This window comes from Ambystoma mexicanum, chromosome 4q (assembly GCF_040938575.1).
Source record: "Ambystoma mexicanum isolate Mex_15411 chromosome 4q, UKY_AmexF1_1, whole genome shotgun sequence".
In the NCBI taxonomy this organism is placed as follows: domain Eukaryota; kingdom Metazoa; phylum Chordata; class Amphibia; order Caudata; family Ambystomatidae; genus Ambystoma; species Ambystoma mexicanum.
In genome coordinates this window covers 268,565,664-268,585,765 of record NC_090928.1, presented here as the reverse complement: position 1 = coordinate 268,585,765, position 20,102 = coordinate 268,565,664, and the positions used below count along the sequence as shown (strand labels likewise).

At 44.9% G+C, this 20,102-nt stretch overlaps 1 protein-coding gene across 1 annotated transcript in view; it reads left to right on the top strand.

Moving 5' to 3' along the window:
• The first annotated feature begins 414 nt into the window (after positions 1-414).
• Positions 415-20,102, top strand: part of TTLL2 (tubulin tyrosine ligase like 2) — a 134,520-nt gene continuing 114,832 nt past the window's right edge. Inside the window, exon 1 of the mRNA XM_069607844.1 lies at positions 415-616. The gene's annotated coding sequence lies outside the window, so the exon portion shown is untranslated. The remainder of the gene's footprint in view (positions 617-20,102) is intronic.

Sequence of the window (20,102 nt, the reverse complement as noted above, 5' to 3'; positions counted from 1 at the left end):
ATAAAAAGGACTGGCTTGGTAACCTCTCCTTGCTTAGTAAATATAGCTGCCACATACCAGTGGTTCTGGTTCCTACAAAGTTCATGAATACTTAAACTACATAAAAAACGATTCAAAATTAACCGTTTTTCATGCATGCTTACCTGTGCTCAATAAGTAATCATTTATCCAAAAGAACTGCACAAATATGTACATCAGGAAATATCTAAACCATTTGTATATATCATAATGTGCGATTATTTACTAAGATGGCAATGTTTTGAATATACCTAATGTCTATATAGTTTTGCTTGAACTAAACTAAACAGGCGTGTTTTTGTTATGTACCGAGCGAAGACGCCGCGATTTCAACATGGCCGTTCGGATTTCCATAACTCCACCCCTAGACGCGTGCATCGGTGTGACACTGAGGCCGTCTCTGCAGGAGATGAATGGCAAGCAGACAGTCAGGCGGAGCAGCTGCAGGTTGGGTCCGATCTGACAGGCGCCTGCGTTTGGCAGCAGCGAGCATTGCATAGAGATCAATGGCTATTCTGTGAGGGGGCACGGGAGTCGCCAGTCTCTGAGGAGCAACACACTCGACCCAAAACAGCGCAGAGAAGGAAAACCGCAGAATGTAAGTACTCTTCCTGCAGTCTCACACCGTCTCCTAGCAATCGGGCAAAACCCATACGTGTATGCAGCACATTGTATATTGTACATTAATGAATTTAACAAACACTGATTCAAAACATAGCACATTATTTCCATTTGGGTCGTTGAAAAGGGACATTGGATTTATACGGCAGGACTCTTTCTGATGATGCAAATGTTAAGGGGGAACTACGCGATGTTAGTCACGCAAACGGTAATGGCTAAATACTATTGGATGAAAATTCTCACAAATTTACAACTTTCCCAATCGATTTGGTCACATTTAATACTCTCAATCTAAAGAGAATCAACTACAGTGTTCCAATATTGGGGTTCCACCCCATGTGCGCAGTGCAGTAGGGGAGACGCTTAACTTTCAGAAAACAGCAGTTCTACTTTAGCACAGTCGCCTTAGTCGGTAGGCATTCAGAGACAACACAGTCCAGCGATGAAAAACAAATCGTTTTTAACTGTATAATTAATCGCAGAGATAACGTTTTATGGGCAGCACCACAATATGAATTTCTTTCTTGAAAATGACCAATTCCTAACTCGCTACGGAGTCATTTTTTATGACACACTGGCCTAACCCCGCGAATAAGTAGGTTAACGCTCAGTTACTCAGGTGTTCAGTGTTTGTCTCCATTTGTTATCGCTGTTAGGAGCTTTTGTTCGGTTTCACACAATGGATGTAACAGTCACTGAGCTTCTCACCATCACTCAGTAATTTTATTACTCTGTGCCACATTTTCATTTTCGCCATGGTGGCAGAAATCTCCTCACCGAGTGAATCGTGCCCAGCCCAACGTCGAAACAATACATTTTACACCACATTTAGTGGCAGGAATAGGAAAAAAAGGTATCGGATTTACAGTCAGGTCTAAACATAGGGACCAGGCCTGATTTGCATATGGTTTTTCCCCTTTTGTAATGGCTTGGCAGGCGAAGAACGATGGTCTGGAGGGTTGCCCAGAGCAATGCCAGAGGTCAAGATTTATTCTAAACCTTCCAGCCATCAACACTTTTGTTTTGCTATTGTCACCCCGAGTGGGAAGGGTATGCCCAGACGTGGGTCCCTTGCCTGCTGGGCCTAGAGACCCAAGCTACTCCTCACTGATGATGCCCAACAAGGCTGAAACATGTCTGGGGATGCTTGTGGTCTCGTGCATAAGGGATGTGACCTAGCAGTTCGGGCTGGACTACCCCTTTGGGGGTGGGACCAAGCCTGATTTGCATATGGTTTTTCCCCTTTTGTAATGGCTTGGCAGGCGAAGAACGATGGTCTGGAGGGTTGCCCAGAGCAATGCCAGAGGTCAAGATTTATTCTAAACCTTCCAGCCATCAACACTTTTGTTTTGCTATTGTCACCCCGAGTGGGAAGGGTATGCCCAGACGTGGGTCCCTTGCCTGCTGGGCCTAGAGACCCAAGCTACTCCTCACTGATGATGCCCAACAAGGCTGAAACATGTCTGGGGATGCTTGTGGTCTCGTGCATAAGGGATGTGACCTAGCAGTTCGGGCTGGACTACCCCTTTGGGGGTGGGACCAAGCCTGATTTGCATATGGTTTTTCCCCTTTTGTAATGGCTTGGCAGGCGAAGAACGATGGTCTGGAGGGTTGCCCAGAGCAATGCCAGAGGTCAAGATTTATTCTAAACCTTCCAGCCATCAACACTTTTGTTTTGCTATTGTCACCCCGAGTGGGAAGGGTATGCCCAGACGTGGGTCCCTTGCCTGCTGGGCCTAGAGACCCAAGCTACTCCTCACTGATGATGCCCAACAAGGCTGAAACATGTCTGGGGATGCTTGTGGTCTCGTGCAAAAGGGATGTGACCTAGCAGTTCGGGCTGGACTACCCCTTTGGGGGTGGGACCAAGCCTGATTTGCATATGGTTTTTCCCCTTTTGTAATGGCTTGGTAGGCGAAGAACGATGGTCTGGAGGGTTGCCCAGAGCAATGCCAGAGGTCAAGATTTATTCTAAACCTTCCAGCCATCAACACTTTTGTTTTGCTATTGTCACCCCGAGTGGGAAGGGTATGCCCAGACGTGGGTCCCTTGCCTGCTGGGCCTAGAGACCCAAGCTACTCCTCACTGATGATGCCCAACAAGGCTGAAACATGTCTGGGGATGCTTGTGGTCTCGTGCAAAAGGGATGTGACCTAGCAGTTCGGGCTGGACTACCCCTTTGGGGGTGGGACCAGGCCTGATTTGCATATGGTTTTTCCCCTTTTGTAATGGCTTGGCAGGCGAAGAACGATGGTCTGGAGGGTTGCCCAGAGCAATGCCAGAGGTCAAGATTTATTCTAAACCTTCCAGCCATCAACACTTTTGTTTTGCTATTGTCACCCCGAGTGGGAAGGGTATGCCCAGACGTGGGTCCCTTGCCTGCTGGGCCTAGAGACCCAAGCTACTCCTCACTGATGATGCCCAACAAGGCTGAAACATGTCTGGGGATGCTTGTGGTCTCGTGCAAAAGGGATGTGACCTAGCAGTTCGGGCTGGACTACCCCTTTGGGGGTGGGACCAAGCCTGATTTGCATATGGTTTTTCCCCTTTTGTAATGGCTTGGCAGGCGAAGAACGATGGTCTGGAGGGTTGCCCAGAGCAATGCCAGAGGTCAAGATTTATTCTAAACCTTCCAGCCATCAACACTTTTGTTTTGCTAAGGTCTAAACATATAACATATCAGCAACAGCCGCCTAACCTGCTGAGCCGTCTTCCCATCATTCTTCTTTCGGATTCCCTACTTCTCCTATGACAGCAAGAAGTTTTGGCCTGGGCTCTACGCACGCATGCGCACACACGCACACACGCACGCACACACGCACACACGCGCACACACACCACACACACACACACACACACACACTCAGTTGATGAGGTGACCTGCCCACTTTAAAGTGCGAAGCACATGCTAATTTTGCAAGATGCCTGCTAATACTTCACTAAACATGAGCCCAGCAGGAGAGCAGCAAGAAACCCTTCTTCGCACAGTAATTTTTGGAGCACACACCACTCAATTGAGCGTAGTGGTCTAACAGCACAGAGGCAAGCACATTGAATGGCAGTATTGTGGCCTCGCTTGAGAGATACAGACCTTGGTCTGCAGAATATAAAAGTGCAGCAGCGTTGGAGAAGGGGTAAAAGGTGAAACATGAAACATGCATAAACTATTTGTATAAGTAATACACGGAATGAGGTTTGACTTGCACTAGAAAATTAGTATATGGGGGCAAACCAGGGGGCAAAATACAACATGGAGGGGCGGGGTCGTAGCTCACCAAATAAGGGTCAAGAGGTCAAACTGGTTTAAGCATACCTATATTTTACCAAGCTGGTTAAAAAAAAGTGTCATTAAGCATGTTCGGAGTAGGTTTAATGTGATAAAAGGTTACATAAAAGTATACTTCCTAAAAAGTTAACTCATGTTCAACAGTTGCAAAAATGCCCTTGCAGTCAGCAGGAGACTGCATTCTTTTACTTCCAGCAGACATCACTCCCAGCACAGCTTCAAATAAAATGTAGTTCGAGGTGGTATTTAGCAGAAGAGATATCACTTCCAGCCCAGCTTTAAATAATAACTAGGCAAAAAAAGTTTAACAGAAGAGATATCCCTCATACCTCAAATGATAGTCCAGGACAGTCACAAAAAGGCACCAAGTACAGGGGAAAACGAGGCAACTCCTCTTTTGGTTCTTTAGCAGTGGTTGCAGGAATCTCACTTTGCCCCCGTAGAATTGTTCACAGTTTTCAGTTTGTGGCTGTACATCCCAGTGACGGCTGGTGAATTTTTAAATTGGTGGGGCGTAAATATTTTCCCCAAATATGCTAGTGTAACGGAGCGTAGCGAGGGAGCCCAAACCAATTAAGAGGTGTTGGGGTGGGTGGGGGGGGGGACACATTTTCACGTTGCTTTTGCCCACAATATATGCCAGTATAAACACATTTCCATGCTGGCGACGTCCATACATTTCCATGCCGGCTGCACTAATATATGTCAGTATTCACATTTAAGCACATATTCATGTTTGCTTTATGCATAATGCGAGTAATGATACTATAAGTAATCATGTCCTCGCCTGTTCTGCCAAAATATGGCCATATAAGAACATAGTAAAAAATGCCCTGCCACAATATGAAAATATGTCCAAACTGGCTACATTAAAATGCCATTCTAGCTATATAAATAAAATCATGCTTGCTTTATCATGGATTGCCCAATACAAAATATCAGCCACAGTAAGACATGGCTAGACGGGCTGCACCAAAATGCCAGTCAAGCCACATAGTAACACTTATCATGCTTGCTTTATCAAAGATGCACAATACAAAATATCATGCCACAGAAAGAAATGGCTAGCCTGGGTGCATTAAAATTCCAGTTTAGCTACATAATAACACCATGCATGTTTTATCAAAGATGGCCAATCCATAAAGGCATGCCACAGTAAGAAATGGCTAGACTGGTTGCATTAAAATGCCAGTCTAGCTACCTTATAACATGTATCATGCTTGCTTTATCACAGATGCCCAGTAGAAAAAGCCATGCCTGCCCTCTGGGTCCCTCAGAGCCTCACACACACACAATGGGATTATGTGTGCATGCAAGGTGCTGGGGGGCCCAAGGAGCAAGCATGGTATTTTTTTTTAATAGATTACCAGAAAAAAACAATACAATTCCTGTCTCACTGGGCCTCCCCAGTGCCTCGCACAGGGAGGTGATTTTGGAAGATGCACAACCTCCCGCCTGCCAAAATAAGCTCTACATCCCAGTACAAACACACGTGCACACACATTCACACAACCTTCACACGCAGCATGCAGTCGCTTATTCACACACACACCCATCATCATACAGTCACTCATTACACACAACACAAGCATACACACATACATACACATATTTAAATTAACATACCTTCCTCCCCAGTCCTGATGTTCCCTCACAGTGCTCCAACTTCCGCATAGCATGAGCAGGAAGGAGGAAGCAAAGAGCGCTTCCTGGCTCATGGACATGCACGCAAGAGTTGGAGCACTTATGACGAAGTGGCCGCTCTGTTTGTATGTGCACATACAAACATGCAGTTCCTCAGCTAGCATCCCCAATTGGCAATGTAATGTTGGGGAAGCAAAACACCCCCGGCTTTGCATGGTTCATTGGATATGCAAGGCTGAAGAAAAGAACTGTCAAACGGAAACCGCATTTTCCTTTCACAGTTCAAGCCAGCCGAGGGGCGCTCCCTCAACTGTAAAACGCAGATGAGGGAGTGCTCAGGGTTTACACTGGGCTGGCTCCTTGGCTCCATAAAGGGTGAGGGTGCCAGTGGGTCGGCATCCCTCACCCATTATGGGAAAGCCACCACTGGTACACCATCAATGAATCTATGCACAGGGTCAGGTTAGATGACATACCGTTGTGGTTGAAGTCATGTACATGAACTGCACTGTTGTTAATGCAGCGCTTTTGAACACATTAAAGGATCCATAGACCTGTCCTACAGTAGAAGGCTACCGGGGTAGCTCAGCGGGTTGAGTGACTGTTGCTAATATGTTATGTATTTAAAAGTGGCTGTCAATCTATGACTTTTTGCAATTCCTTAAAAAAAAAAAACAAGTGCTATAAAATGTGTTTGGCCAGAGGATGGGTTGGGGTTGTAGTTTGCTTCTATTCAGGGTGAGGGTGGGGACATTTCTGCTCCCAAAGTGAAAATCAAAAGCTGGCACCCATGAACCCAGAGTTTAATTTCCTAATAACTGCTGTCAGCACAAACGCATTTATTTGATTAAGCAGGTTGACAAGCATATAACAGCTTTAGAAATATATCTTGTGATAAAACCCAAAGGAAGGGGCATAAAAATCACAGGGTATTTGTGTGATAGTCTGGCAAAAAATGAACACATTTTAAAGAAAACTAGTGAATGTAAGTTTAAGAGCATGTTTCAGTTTGCAGACGTCTTTTTTGTTTTTTTCTAGACAAGTGTAAGATGCACATTTGGAAAACATAAGTATGCCCAGCATGTAGGTAGCCTGCTTTTAACACTGATGGCCCCCACCCCAGTGATGTTCATGGCCCATTGATTCCCGTGGTGTCCCTTTCAGGCCAGAAGAAACAACACAGGTTAAGCAAATACTGCCTTCAAACGTGCGAATGTCAACCGAACGAAGAAGCCCCTTTAAGGCTCCCAGAAAGAGTTCTTTGCCAGGAGGGAGGCCACCAATTGAAGGGGGGGGGCAAAGCAGCCAATAGGGTGGGCAATTGCCCTCTATGCCCACTCTAGGATCGCCTATGGGTTTGAGGGTGTAGTTTGCAATAATTTGCAGCATTCCTGTAGAGTGAGTGTAGAATGCTCAAAGCATAACACCGGCCAGAAAAGACAGCTTCTTAGTGCCCAAGCATGCGAGTGGGCAGTTTTCTGTCCGTATCAGGGGGATACATCCTGCACATGATGAATGGTAAAAAAAAAAAACAACGGAAGTGCTGTCTTGAATTCTTGATAAGGCACACTGATTTGGGTAATTAAAGAAACAACTTACTGTGTCCAAACATAAAAGGTTAACCTGTCTCAAAGAACAGAACCGTAATGTTGATGCCTCACGCATAAAGTCTTCGTATTGATTGGCTAACTAAAATCTCCGGACAGCTCCCACAGTACCACAACCTTCCAACACAATGTTGATATGCATACCTATGAGCGCCCTTACATTGGGTAATAACATCTGTTATTACACTACGTGAAAGAGGGCGGATTGAGGCGTGAAGTGCAACAAAAGAAGACATATTGTTCATATTACGAAATTAATGGACAAGTCCTGTTACTTTCTTAAAGCGTGAAGTGCTCAAGTGCAGCGCAACCTCAATCCTAGGCCAGTTCCTGTCAAACTATCAATCGCTGTGCGGTATCCACACATTAACAATGTCCAACGCTGCACCTGCAACAAGGGACATGTGTCCCAATGCACTTACTGACAGTTCCCGAAAGGATAGTTTGGCAACACAAATCCAGGTTAGTACTTTTAATGCTCAAAATCAATTGAGAAACACATTTTTGTGTTACTGTATGTAGATTTTTATATTAGTGAATTTGTTTTTTGAATATGTTTGGTGAAATTTAAATTAAGCAATGCACTTATGAATTCGATAGAGGAAATGTCTCTTCATTTATGTGTTTTTTCCTTTGCTGTATTTGATTACTATGCCACCCTGCTGGATAGCTCACAGTGTTTGAGCTCGCATCTCAATTGAGGGCTTGCCTGCCCTCCACCGATTGAAGTACCACCTCAGGGCCGACTCAGCCCTCCATCTTCGTAAGGTTGATCGATTCAGCACCATTAAATTTGGTAATACTATGGCGTTAATCCACTGTTCCAAGGGTTGGAATGAAGGGGTAACAGCCTGGCAGGCCAAGTTATCGGCCCGAGTGAAGCGAGGGTGGATAACGAGGGCTCTGTGCCATTACGGGGGATTAAGGCTATTAGCACCCGGTGTTGCCAAAAACGGTAACTTGGGCTGCTAAAAAAATAGTATTTTCCTTTGTTCAAGGGGACATCGCGCGTGTCCCCTTGAACGAAGGAAAATACTTTTCCAAGATGGCTGCCATGGATGGAGCCCCTTTTCCCTTTCCATGGCAGGCAGCAGGAGCCGGTAAGAAAGAACGGCTGTGGCGGCAGCACTCGCCGCTTCAGAAATAAGGTAAATGGGGGGTGGGAGGGTGGAAAAAAAACAACAAAAAAGGGACAGCGGGTGGGGGGAAGATGGCGGCAGGGGAGGTGGCTGTCAGGCGGTATGGAAGGCGGGCTTTCACCAGCAGTTCAAGCCAGCGTTCCTAGCCACCTGATAGTCTGGCCCAGGGTGCTAATAGCACCTCTTACCACAACACTTAAAATCGTGACAAATCCAGCATAACCCACTAAAACACAAATTATCATCTTGCAGTAATTCTCTGGTAAAAAAATAAACTTAACAAACATTAAACTGCAGAGAGTTAGTTATACAAAGGTCAGTGTACAATAACAAGCAGATTCTGTGATGTGTTAATAATTTTTTGTCAAGATAGGATGCTCGTATTATGCTTTCTCTTCTTTACTAAAAACGCAAGCAGCAATTTCAACAAGAAAAAATATTAAACACAACTCAAAGAAAAACAACCGTTTTCCTATTTGCCTCAGGCATGTCACGTGTTTCAGTTCCCCTATCATGGTGCTGCAGTCCTATCACCTCACGATTCCCCCTCTCAACTTCCTCTTTCTTTGCTGCTCGACCAGCAGATAAGTACCACTTAATTTATTTAGCGCGGCTTTGTTACAGCGACTGGGCAGTTTAGCGCAACAGTGCGGGATAGTGTGCATAGTTAGGCTTGTGTATGCCTTTTGTGTGTGTGTTTCATTTGCAACCCAGCAGCGCTTAGCTGCAGTGTGTAGCGAGCTGCGGAATCGAAACGGGACACTCGCGGATCTGAGTGATTGCTGTTATGGGCGTCTCAGTTTCGTCTTCACGGATTCGCTGACAACGGTCAGAAGTGCTCCTTGGTGTACAGTATTTGTTCTGCTTACTGTCAGCGCATCTCGACAGACAGCCGACACAGGAAGTCCACCGTGCCCCCATCAGCGACGCCACCTTGTGGCAGTAAAAAGGCACTGCTCCAGCAGTGCTGTTGCCAGTGATGTGCTTGACGGGCAAGCCCCAAGTTTCGAGAGCGAGAGGGGCTCTGGCACCTGATAACCAGAGATAAATAACACTCTAATAACATGAGAGACTCGCAGTCAGAACGGGGCAGACCCAAGATTTCCTGACAAAAGTATATGGGCACAGCTATTTCCAAGCTTGCAAACTGATATGGGTGGAAGCCCAGGATAATTTATATTAGACAGGGACAGGCCCCAGGTAAGCGTGATGGTCACCCTATTTGGCACATAGCCGTTTGTCTCCTGCACATTGAGGAGGATGGGCTTTGCAAGGGGAGAATCCTCAGATCGCGATTCTCTCACAGGAGAGCCTTCTAACCCGCTGTGCAGCCCCTCGCTGGGGCAGTTGATGGAGAAGGCAGCGTGGGCAGGCCTGTATTTTCTACAGGACTGGGTCACCTTTGCACTTTATCCAGTGAAAATGTCCCCACCAAAAAGGTTATCAGGTAATAAAATCACAGCAAAAATGTTGCCGGTAAAAAAAATTGTGGCAAAAATGCTGTGGTTTGAGCCAGTAAAAGTGTACCCCATTATACCATTTAAGGGGAGCGAGGGTTGCGGGGGTGTCCCCCACATCCTTTGATAGTGGCGCAAAAAACCACAGCATTATTTCCACAATATTTTGTATTCACAGCCATTTTTGCCGCGATTTTAAGACATGGAATCCCAAAAAGACAGTCATGACAAAAAGTCGCTGGGAAAAAGCTGTCTCGTTATGCATAAAGTCGCTGAGTCCCATTATGAGTCCCATTATACGTTTTACGTAGAATGCGGGGGACAAAAAAAAGCTGTAATGGCGGCATCTGCACCACAGCCTTTTCCCAACAACATTTTGTAATGACTGTCCTTTGCGCAAGGTCCCAGAGCTGTTAGACCCAGAGCCTGCAAGAGGCATTGGAGGGAGGAGCATAAGAAATAACAAAAGGAACGAACTAATAGACAAATATAAGGATGACGGGAAACACTGACAAATTTTTAGTTTGGTTTCAATTCCCAAGACTTTTTATTTTATTCAAAAAAATGCACTATATGTAAAACAAATATTAAACATTTCCTACAACACTATGGCCCATTCTTTTTTCATTCATTCACATTCATACTATCATCAGTCTCTCTTCAACAATTCATTCTTTGAAAAATGGTCTATATATAAAAAACAGTCATATATCTGTTATGTTTTTATATGATTACAATTCATTATGAGACATCCCCATCAATTTGGGGTATCAAAAAAGGCTGTGTTCTATTGTTCCCACAGCTCTCACGTCGACACGTGTTTCAGTTGCTCTCTGCGAGCATCATCACTAGTACTCTCTCTGTACGGCAACCTTCTTCAGGACAAAGCAACCCATTTTTCAGGCACATATGTTAACTTGGGCCACACCATCTATAAAAATACATAAAAGCTGCATCAGTATTGTGTGTTCCCATCAATCCTTTCAGAGTTATTCAATTGCATATTAATATGGTGTGCTCTATGATTTATAGAGCAACATCCAACTCACCTCCTATACAGTGGAATCCGGAGTGGCAGGATGTAGTATTCTAATTCAGCACATCTTAGTTGGAATACGGAGGATAATTGTCCTCTGATCTAAGGGTTAAAGGCATATATTTATTACCATTTATTATACCCATTGCACTTAATTGCAAAAGAAAAAAAAATGTTTTTGTAACTTTGCGAAAAACACAGGTGCCCATCAGTAGACGGGAACCAAGTTAAAAAGTTAGAAAGGAGGGCTATATCACCTACTCAAAGTAAAAACAGCCACGGTTTCCAGTGTTGATTCGTTTTCGTTCGTTTTATTCTGTAGAAAAATCAAAGAGGGCTTCTATTTCCCAAGACCTTCCTTCTTCACATCGTGGATGTATCAAAAGCAACACGGCGGATAAGCCATTGGTCGAACATTATAAAAAGGCAAAACACAAACATAATGACATCTTTTGGTGTGTGCTGCAAAAGATGGACAACCGTCCTCGTGGTGGTGATCATGACATAAAGCTGCGTAAACTTGAACAAAAATGGATATATAACTTGGACTCGGTTAAACATGGTCTGAATTTATATATTGAATGGGGATTATTTTTGCGCAAATAGTACAGCAATAGTTCACTGTGCCAAAAATTATGGGGCATATGTACCCTGAGATTCCCATAATAATGTCAGTATTACTTTCCAAATAATATATGTTGACTTCATACAGTTCATCATATTAGAACTTGATTTGTCTGTTACACAATGCAATATTTCCTTCTCATTGGGTCCCTTTCTAAAATGGCCGGCTCCTTAGCAAACAGATCCTGCAGTGCTCCACTGAGGAGTATTTCCGGTTTTAGGCCGTGTCACATGACTTGACCCATTACGTTGCCGGGAGTGACCGCTGTAGTCTGAGTCGATCAAGAACGACGACACCGCTTTGCAAATAGAATCCACACAGCCCTGCTACACTTATAAGTTAACTTTGGAACACCCACAGAAATTGTTCAGTGTTCTCCTTTCTGAAACGGCCCGTGTTAGTAATCGTGGGCACACACATGTCTTTTCTCCTTGTCTTGCACACCAGGTTCGGGCGGCCATCCATATCTACCTACTGACTACATGAAATTTGTTGCTTTGGCCTGTAGACCAGCAAAGTTGACCACACTTGGTAGGTCACAGCATTCCTATTTTCCTGCTTTTGGTGTTGGATTTAAATCATAGACACTTTTCTTTTAAAGACCGTTCTGTCTTTTTCTTTTAGTCAAAGTAATGACTGACTAAAAACAACAGCCCTTGGAAGAATTGCCGTTCTAATTCGCGAATAAATATATTGCTTATAAGGAGCCGAAATAGGTATGCCTCTTTATGTACATTTGCAATAAATATGCAACCCTGTCGCTCTTTGTATGTCATTAAGAAATATGGCTGAAGAAAAAATGCCCACTTTAATAAACAGATCCACTCTGATGATGAATGGAGAGTTAGTTGCCCATCCTTGTTGTATTAATTGCATAGTATATCTGGATTGATTGCACTGTATGATACCCACCCTACTAGAAAGAGAGGTCCAACATAGGTTCTCTACCACTGCTGCATGTATTCAAATAATATTGAAAATAATGAAAGGCTCGCCAGTTTCCCTTATATTTGGCATACATTGATATAGATATCTCTGTTTTTTATAGATACCTTGAGACACTACACAACTGACCTTGTGACATTCTGTACCCTCTAATATGAGGCTTTGACTGTGTCCTGAAGAAAGCCTTACATATATGACTAACCAATATAAGAACAAGGATAAGTCGTTGTGGGATTAAAACATTAAGGCTGGAAACGAATTTGCTTACATCGACACAAGAAAAATGGGGATTGTTTAGCGCAAATACTAATGGGCTAATTCAAAGTCACCCATGTGCTACTAACATCACTTTTGTTATAACGTATTATGTGAATGAACATAAAGATCTAAATTGTTGATCAACTGTCTCTTTTTATGTTTTATGTTTGATGAGATTTGCAAATGTGACCAAATGGTCTGTTTTATTACAGAATATAATAAATATATGAGATATTTTTGTTAAAATTGAGCCTGCCATCTCTTTATATTTGCTAAAAGACTGATGGTTTGTGAACACATAGACATTGTTTGAGAGCCAGTTTTGTTACCTCCCGTGAGGATATCGAAAGGTAGCTTGTTGTTATCCTTCTTTTGTTGATCCAATACCTCAGATAGGGGATGTCTTACAAGCACATAGTGCCGATGTTGCACGAGGCGAGAACAGAGCTGGCCTGGTGGCTCCAACACATGGAAGCGTGGAGCGGAAGGGCCATCTTTGGATACACTCCAGACCTAGTGATAGTCGGATGCCAGCCACAGGTGCTGGGGAGCCCGCTGCAGAAAGCTGATGACCGGAAGGTGATGATTCATGGAGGAATCCAGGCTTCCCATCAACTGCCGTGAGCTGCTAGCGGGCTCCATGCAATCAACATGAGACAAAGTGCAATGCTGCATACTGCTGAATATAGACGTTTCGGCAGTGCAATACATCAAGCGCCTCTGGGCGACAAAGCCCAGGTGGTTGGTGGAATTAGCAGATGTGATTCACATAGTAAACTTCCTAGCAAATCTAGCCATGCAGGGAAAGGCCTACAGAATGGTGAACACGTTCAGGTCCACCATCTCAGCGGCCCACAAACAAGTTAACAGGGCCCCGATCGGCGAACACGCCCTTGTAGTCAGGCTGCTTAAAGGTGTGAGAGCTATCCGGTCGCCAACGCAAAAGTATTCACCCCTCTGGGCCATGAACGTGCTCTGGCTTTTCCTGAGTTGGCCAGACAGCGATGACTTGACAAGGAAGGCTCTTTCGGCTAAACTAGTGATGCTGTTGTGTTTATTGGCCTGCAAGTGAGTGTTGGACATGGGAGTGCTGAAGATAGATTGCAAGACTTTTTCTCCAGAAAGTATTATATTCCATGTAAAAAGGAGGACAAAAACCTCCATAATAACGGCTACCTTCCCCGCTTTCCTGGAGCTGCCAAAGCTATGTCCGGTCAGGGGTCTGAAAGTGTATGAGAAGAAGACTGTGCATTTCAGACCTCCGGGGGAAAGTCAAGTGTTCATCGCACTCCATAAGCCCTTCAAAGCAGTGTCCAACACCACTCTAGCCAGGTGGGTGAAATGGGTCAAGAGGCAGAAATAGACACTTTTTGCTTTGGAGCGCATTCCGCATGAGGGGCCATGGCTTCCAAACCCTTTGCCACTGTAGCTCGGCTGCAAGACATCCATAAGGCTGCAAACTGGTCGAGTTAGTCTACTTTTAAGACTTTTGATTTCAAGCCTGTCGACCAAGTTGCCTTGTTGGTGGTAAGCAAGCTTTAAACAAGCCTAATACGAGCCTACGGTCTTGACATAGAATACAGATTTTCCATACTAAGGTTCAGGAAAGTAATTATATTAAAGACATGGAGGCGAAGTATTATCTCACCTGTTCAATCGCTCAGATCTATAAAGATAGGGTGCAGTGAGGCAACATGCAGCATGATTGCAAGCACGAGAAGCATGGCCAGGCAGCAGCGTGGCGCAGAAGTAGCATCGATTGCCCATCCACAGTCAACGTGAACATGGTTGTGGTTTCTTTTTGCTTCTATCTGGACAGGTATGGATACTAAACGGACAGGCTCAAATCCCCACATATAATTCCGGTTATAATAGAAGAGCTAAAGCTTCCTTTTATTTTGCATGTAAATATTAACAAATACATTGCTTTAAATCAAATTGTGGCTAATAGTCAATAGATTATGTCACAGTGTTCAATGTAAGCAAACTATACTATAAATAAGGGTTCTAAAAATATCAGGCAGCTAGATTCAATTCTCGTCTCCTGCCAAAAACACCAAGGTCTGCAGAACCCTCACAATTCAGTCCCTGTTCTTCTAACAAGTGGGCCTTGCCACCTGAAATCATACCCAGAGTGCCTTGCCTGGCAGGAAACAGATGGGACAGGAAGGAAGAGAAGCCTGACAAAAAACCAAGATAGCAGGTCCCCTCTTCAGGGATGTACATGATTTGGCCGTGGCAGAATTCTTTGCGGCAGAATTGTCCGTGGTCAATTTTGCTGCAAATACAATTTTGCTGCGGCCAAATCCTGCAGAACTTTGACCCCCCCGCAACCCAATGCATACTCCCAGCCCCCCACTTACCTTTTGGACGTCTGCTTCCTCTCCTGACCCTGCCATGTCAGTTCCTCTAACGCGTGTCGGATCTGACGCTGCAGGGTCCCTTTTTTCTTTTTTTTCCCGTCCCCGACTCCAATCCTCATGAAGTGGGGGACACCCCTGCTACCTGTCGAGGCCATCAATACCAAACATGAGGAGCGGGGGACACCCCCGCAAACCCGCTCCCCATGTTCAGTACTTTTTACAAAATTTGATTGAATTTAATCGATCAAATGGTACTGGCGGAATCCGGCCAGATTTACTATCAGATCAATTAAATTTGATCAAATTAGGTAATAACTCTTCAGGCCTACCTTCCCTCTCTGGCTACTCTAACTCTGCCCCTTTCCCATACCAGCTTTCATCAAAGGAACTCTGGTGTGCAGCATCCTGATGTTAGGCTGACTTTGTTATGTTAGTGCTGCCTTTGAAGCACAGACTCGTGGGAGATCCTGAGCCTTGAGGGGAGGTGTTACCCTTCTTCCCTGGAAATCAATAGAGGCAGAATCCTGAGTATTATCTCACTGGCAGCAGTAAGTTGTAGCCATAAATACACATTTACCTGACATAGCTGAGCCTCGGCACACAGGGTTGACACTTGCATGATATCAAATTGTTGTGGCTCTTATCCGTCACTATACCACAACTAGACATGGCTTATATTCAGAGATTACCATACCACCTGCCTGGTTAAGGCAAACAAATATTATTTAGATGAAAGTGCAGAAGTTAAAATGCTACCTCTGGCTGCAAGTACTTTGTGTCCTGCAGCTGTTCGGAATGCGCATATGAACCTGTTCTGTACCACTGAAGAGCAGGAGCTGCAGAAGTCAGGAGGCTGGCGGAAAGAATGCACATGGATGAACTATGCTTTTGCCATGGAGCTTTTATGAAAGGGGTGTCTGATTAGCAGACCTTCCTTTCAGAAACAGAATTAAAAGCTGGGGCGTTCAGACCAGTACCAGGTGGCATTCTATCACAGTGACATTACTGAATACATTTAGCAGTTCATGCTTCTTAGGAGCTGCACAGTGGTGCGCCATCGAGAAACATTGCACCGACGCATGATTTGGCTTTCAAATAAATATGGAGTGAAGACAAAATTCCTCCTGTAAATCTAACCCTCTGACAGTGACGTACAGATATTTGCTCCAATCGGCATACAGGAATTAGTGCGATACATGGAGAGGGTCGGCGTGACTCAGCATAGCATAATATGGTAGCTGTGTTGAGTCTTGTTGAAAAGGTATCCTATTGACGTCACTTGTATTACAATGATGGAGCAGGGATTGTGGCAAGGTCAAAGGGATTAGATGGAGAGAGGGCAAACTGCATTAACACCTTCTGAAAGAATGCAGCAGCAATGTGGCCCATTGCCCCTTTTTCTGCCAGAGATGAGGCTCGCCACATGTGCAGCGCCCCAAAGCGGGGCAGGTAAAGTGCAGGAATCCATATGGATGAGCGAGGAAGCCCTATTCTGAGGAGAGGCAGCTATTGAATTTGGGTTAATGGAAAGAGTGAGGGAGGAAGAGGGGCAGCGAGGAGGGGGGATGCTAAAATGTAATTTTTTAGTGGATGTTTGTGCCTGCTGCGTCCCCAGTCATTCCCTCTGCAAGGCCCGAATTCCTTTATTCACTTGTTCATTTAATACATGTTCACGTTGTCCATTCATTTTACAGTTGCTACATTCACTTTACCCTTGATTAATTTCTTCCTGTATTCATTCTTTCCTGCATTGAATCTGTCCTCTGTAGGCATTCCTTCTTTTATGAAGTCATCCCTCCATGCATTCACACTCGCATAATGCACTTGTTTTTCCATTCATATTATGTTAGTGTCTTGAATAGCGCTTTACACCACACTTATATGTATTCTTCCCATCACACAGCCATACCGTTCTTCCCTGTTGTTCCTTTCCCGCCCTGTCATCAATGCTGTCATTGCTTCCTTTATACCGCCATTCTTCACCGGCGCTGTTATTCCTTCCACGAAGCTTCTTTCCTCCTCAAAGTCTTTCCTGTCAGGCTGCTATTCCTCCCCCATTCTTTCAATCCTTTAACTCACTCTATCATTCCTTACCCTGCACTATACTCCCTCTGTTCCCCAAGTCCTTTCTCACTTCCTAAAGTCCTTCCTTTCTTCAAACCGCCCACTTCATCCATTCCTTCCTTTCGCGTATTCCCTCCTTTCTCCATTATTTCTTGAATACATGAATCCCAGTGCTCTTTCACACCCTGCTATATCCTTTCCTTCATGTACTTATTCAATCATTCCTAATTGGTTATTTCATTATTTTTTAGGATTTAATTATTTATTTATTTGTTTACATTTGAATATTTAATTACTCCTGCTTTTCAACCTATGTTCTGTACTGATGTGTTCTGTGTATTCGGTCATTCATGTATTCATTCCATCATGTAGTCAGTAATGTGTATGTCATTTGCTCATATGTTCTTTTAATAATTCAGGCATTTGCGTCTTTATTTCACCATGTGCTCCTTTTAGTTTTTGCATATTTATCCCAAGCTTCAGGCATGTGTGGCTTCATTCACATGCTCAGTCACTCTTCGTGTTCACCCATGTATTTATTGCACTTTATTTCTAATGTGTATTTTGAGTTCCTGCTATCACTCATTTAGTCATTCCTGCATTTATGTCGATAATGGTTTATTCATTCAACTCATTCGCTTCCTTCTGTACTTGGTTATCGGTGTTGTGTTCCTCCGTGTGTGCAGTCAGTATACATCCAATCGTTTTTGCATTTGCAGTTATATATTCTATTTTATAAGTTAGGGCATGAATGCAGTAAACGCTTGGCCTTACTTACCCAGTAAAGGCTTTAAAAGTTGCAAAACGATCTGCATGTTAGTGTTTGCCAACACATGACATTAGTAATATGCATGGTAAACATACTTCTATTCGCCCGTTTGCATAGCAGTAGCTTTATTATGTCCATTATTAGTGTTATATGTCTTCAAACACTAACGTGCTGTAGTTTTTGGATCTTTTAATTTAAAGTAATGCAGAAACAGCATAGATGCAGAAGATGCTGTGGTCTTTGTGGGGTGCTGCATGACCGTAGGGCCACAATCCGGATGATGGATCCACCGAACGTGTAAACAGCCTGGGAGATGAAGGGAGGAGAGGGTCCTAAGCCCTCAAGGAACAGATACAAGGGGCCTTATTACGACTTTGGAGGCAGCCATGCCCTTTAATAAGGGCATGGCTGCCTCCAAAACCGTGTCCGGGTTCCCTGAATGGGGAAATACCGGGCCATTCCGAGTATGGAGGGCCAGGTATTTCCTCCTTCAGGGAACCCGGGCCCGGTCCTTCCCCATTCCCATTCGAGCCCCATATGGCTCAATGGGAATGGGGAGGGAGCTAACAACGGGCCCATTACAAGCGGGCCCGTTTCTAGCTCCCTGGTTCCCTTGCGGGACCCGCAAAGGATATCTTGTAAAACCAGACGTCAGAGCGGGTCCCGCGAGGGGACCTCGTAATAGTGCGGAGTGGGTTTAACGGCGCCGGCACCATTAGCGGCGCTGTTAAACCCATTCCGCAATAGTTATGAGGCCCAATGTGTCCTAATGTGCATATAGCCACAATAGGATCAGTCAACTAGAGGGATATCACCAACAACAACAGACCAGTTGCAATTCACTCACAAAGTGATGAAGCAGGTGGCAATGACCAACGTACTTAAGTCATCACCATTATCAGCAGGCTCCAGTGCTACCATCCTACAATGAGGGCCATGGGCCTGACCCCCAGCAGCCATTTGCCTACTATATGAGAGGCTGTGCATAGGGAAGCAGAACTCCAGAGGAGACCCACATTGGCGATGGTGGTGAGTCAGGAGCATGGTCAGTGCGGCCGATCACTCTGCCTTATGGGAAAGCCCCACCTGTCCCCTACATTGCCCTGGTTGCAGGGGAATCAAGAGGTAGATTTGCAGAGATCTTGGAGAGTTGGTCACAACAAGTCAGATAGGTGTCATCTATTCGGCTGCACCAGCCACTCAGCTACGGCAATGAGGAGGGCTCACCCATGCTGCTGGGCCCATGGAGGAGGGGGCCACTCTGCAGGCTGTTAGAAGTTACTTGATACAGTGGGAAGTCTGTGATTCCTTCAGCTTGTGCTGGACCCGAGCTTCGTCTTTTATTAGTGTCCCCAAGCATTGCTTCCATCCAGTATTTGTGGATCGGCCCAAAAAGCCTGCTGCTGTGGTCGGGGCTGTAGGTGAAGCGGGTCGTTGATATGAAGTGAGCAATACACCAAATTACAGTATCTTGCCTGAGCTTCCAGCCCATCATGCAGGCCTTTCAGTTAAGCAAAACATCTCTTAGGTGTCCACTCAGAAACCATAACAGCCCCAGAGCAGCGTGGAACAGTGATTGAGCCAGGCAGGAGAGTTCATGCATAAGATGCAAGTAAAGGAGACTGGGCCCTAGAAGTGGAACACTCCTGCGCTTGGCTCTAGCTATTTGGTGCTGTTGCCGGAATTGCTGCAAGGTAACAGGTTTGTGTTGAGGTGAAGCCCACACCTCTTTGTATGGATAGGAAAGGGGGTTCCTGGCTAACTTACAATTTTGATTTTGTTGGAAAAATGTGATTTTCCACGTTTATTGCAGTTTGTTACAAGTGGAGATTTATGTAATTTGTTACGTATGGACTCGTGATCCTAGGCGTGGTCAGCCGACACGTGTTTCGACCTCGTGGGTCTTTATCAGGGCTATCTGTATGAATGTACTTGCCACGGGTGAGGTCTTGGTGATGTTTCAGGCAGGCCCTGTGTGTTGATAGTGCAGGTCCTGGTAGATGTGACTGGAGCGGTTGCTCCTTTGGTGTTGCCGGTTGGTAACAAATTAAATGACCTCCTTTCCTATTCATGCATAAGATGGCAGGGGTTTACTCTCCTGGCTTTCGGAGGTCAACCGGGATTCAGAGCTGCTCCCCCACCTGCTGAGGCACACCTTTAATTTCCTTTCTTGCCAGGTCATATTTCTGGTTGTGGTTACCTCAGCTCTACGGTTAGGATAGCTGCAGTCATTGTAATGGACTTCCCTGTAAGCAGTGGTACGAGTGGGC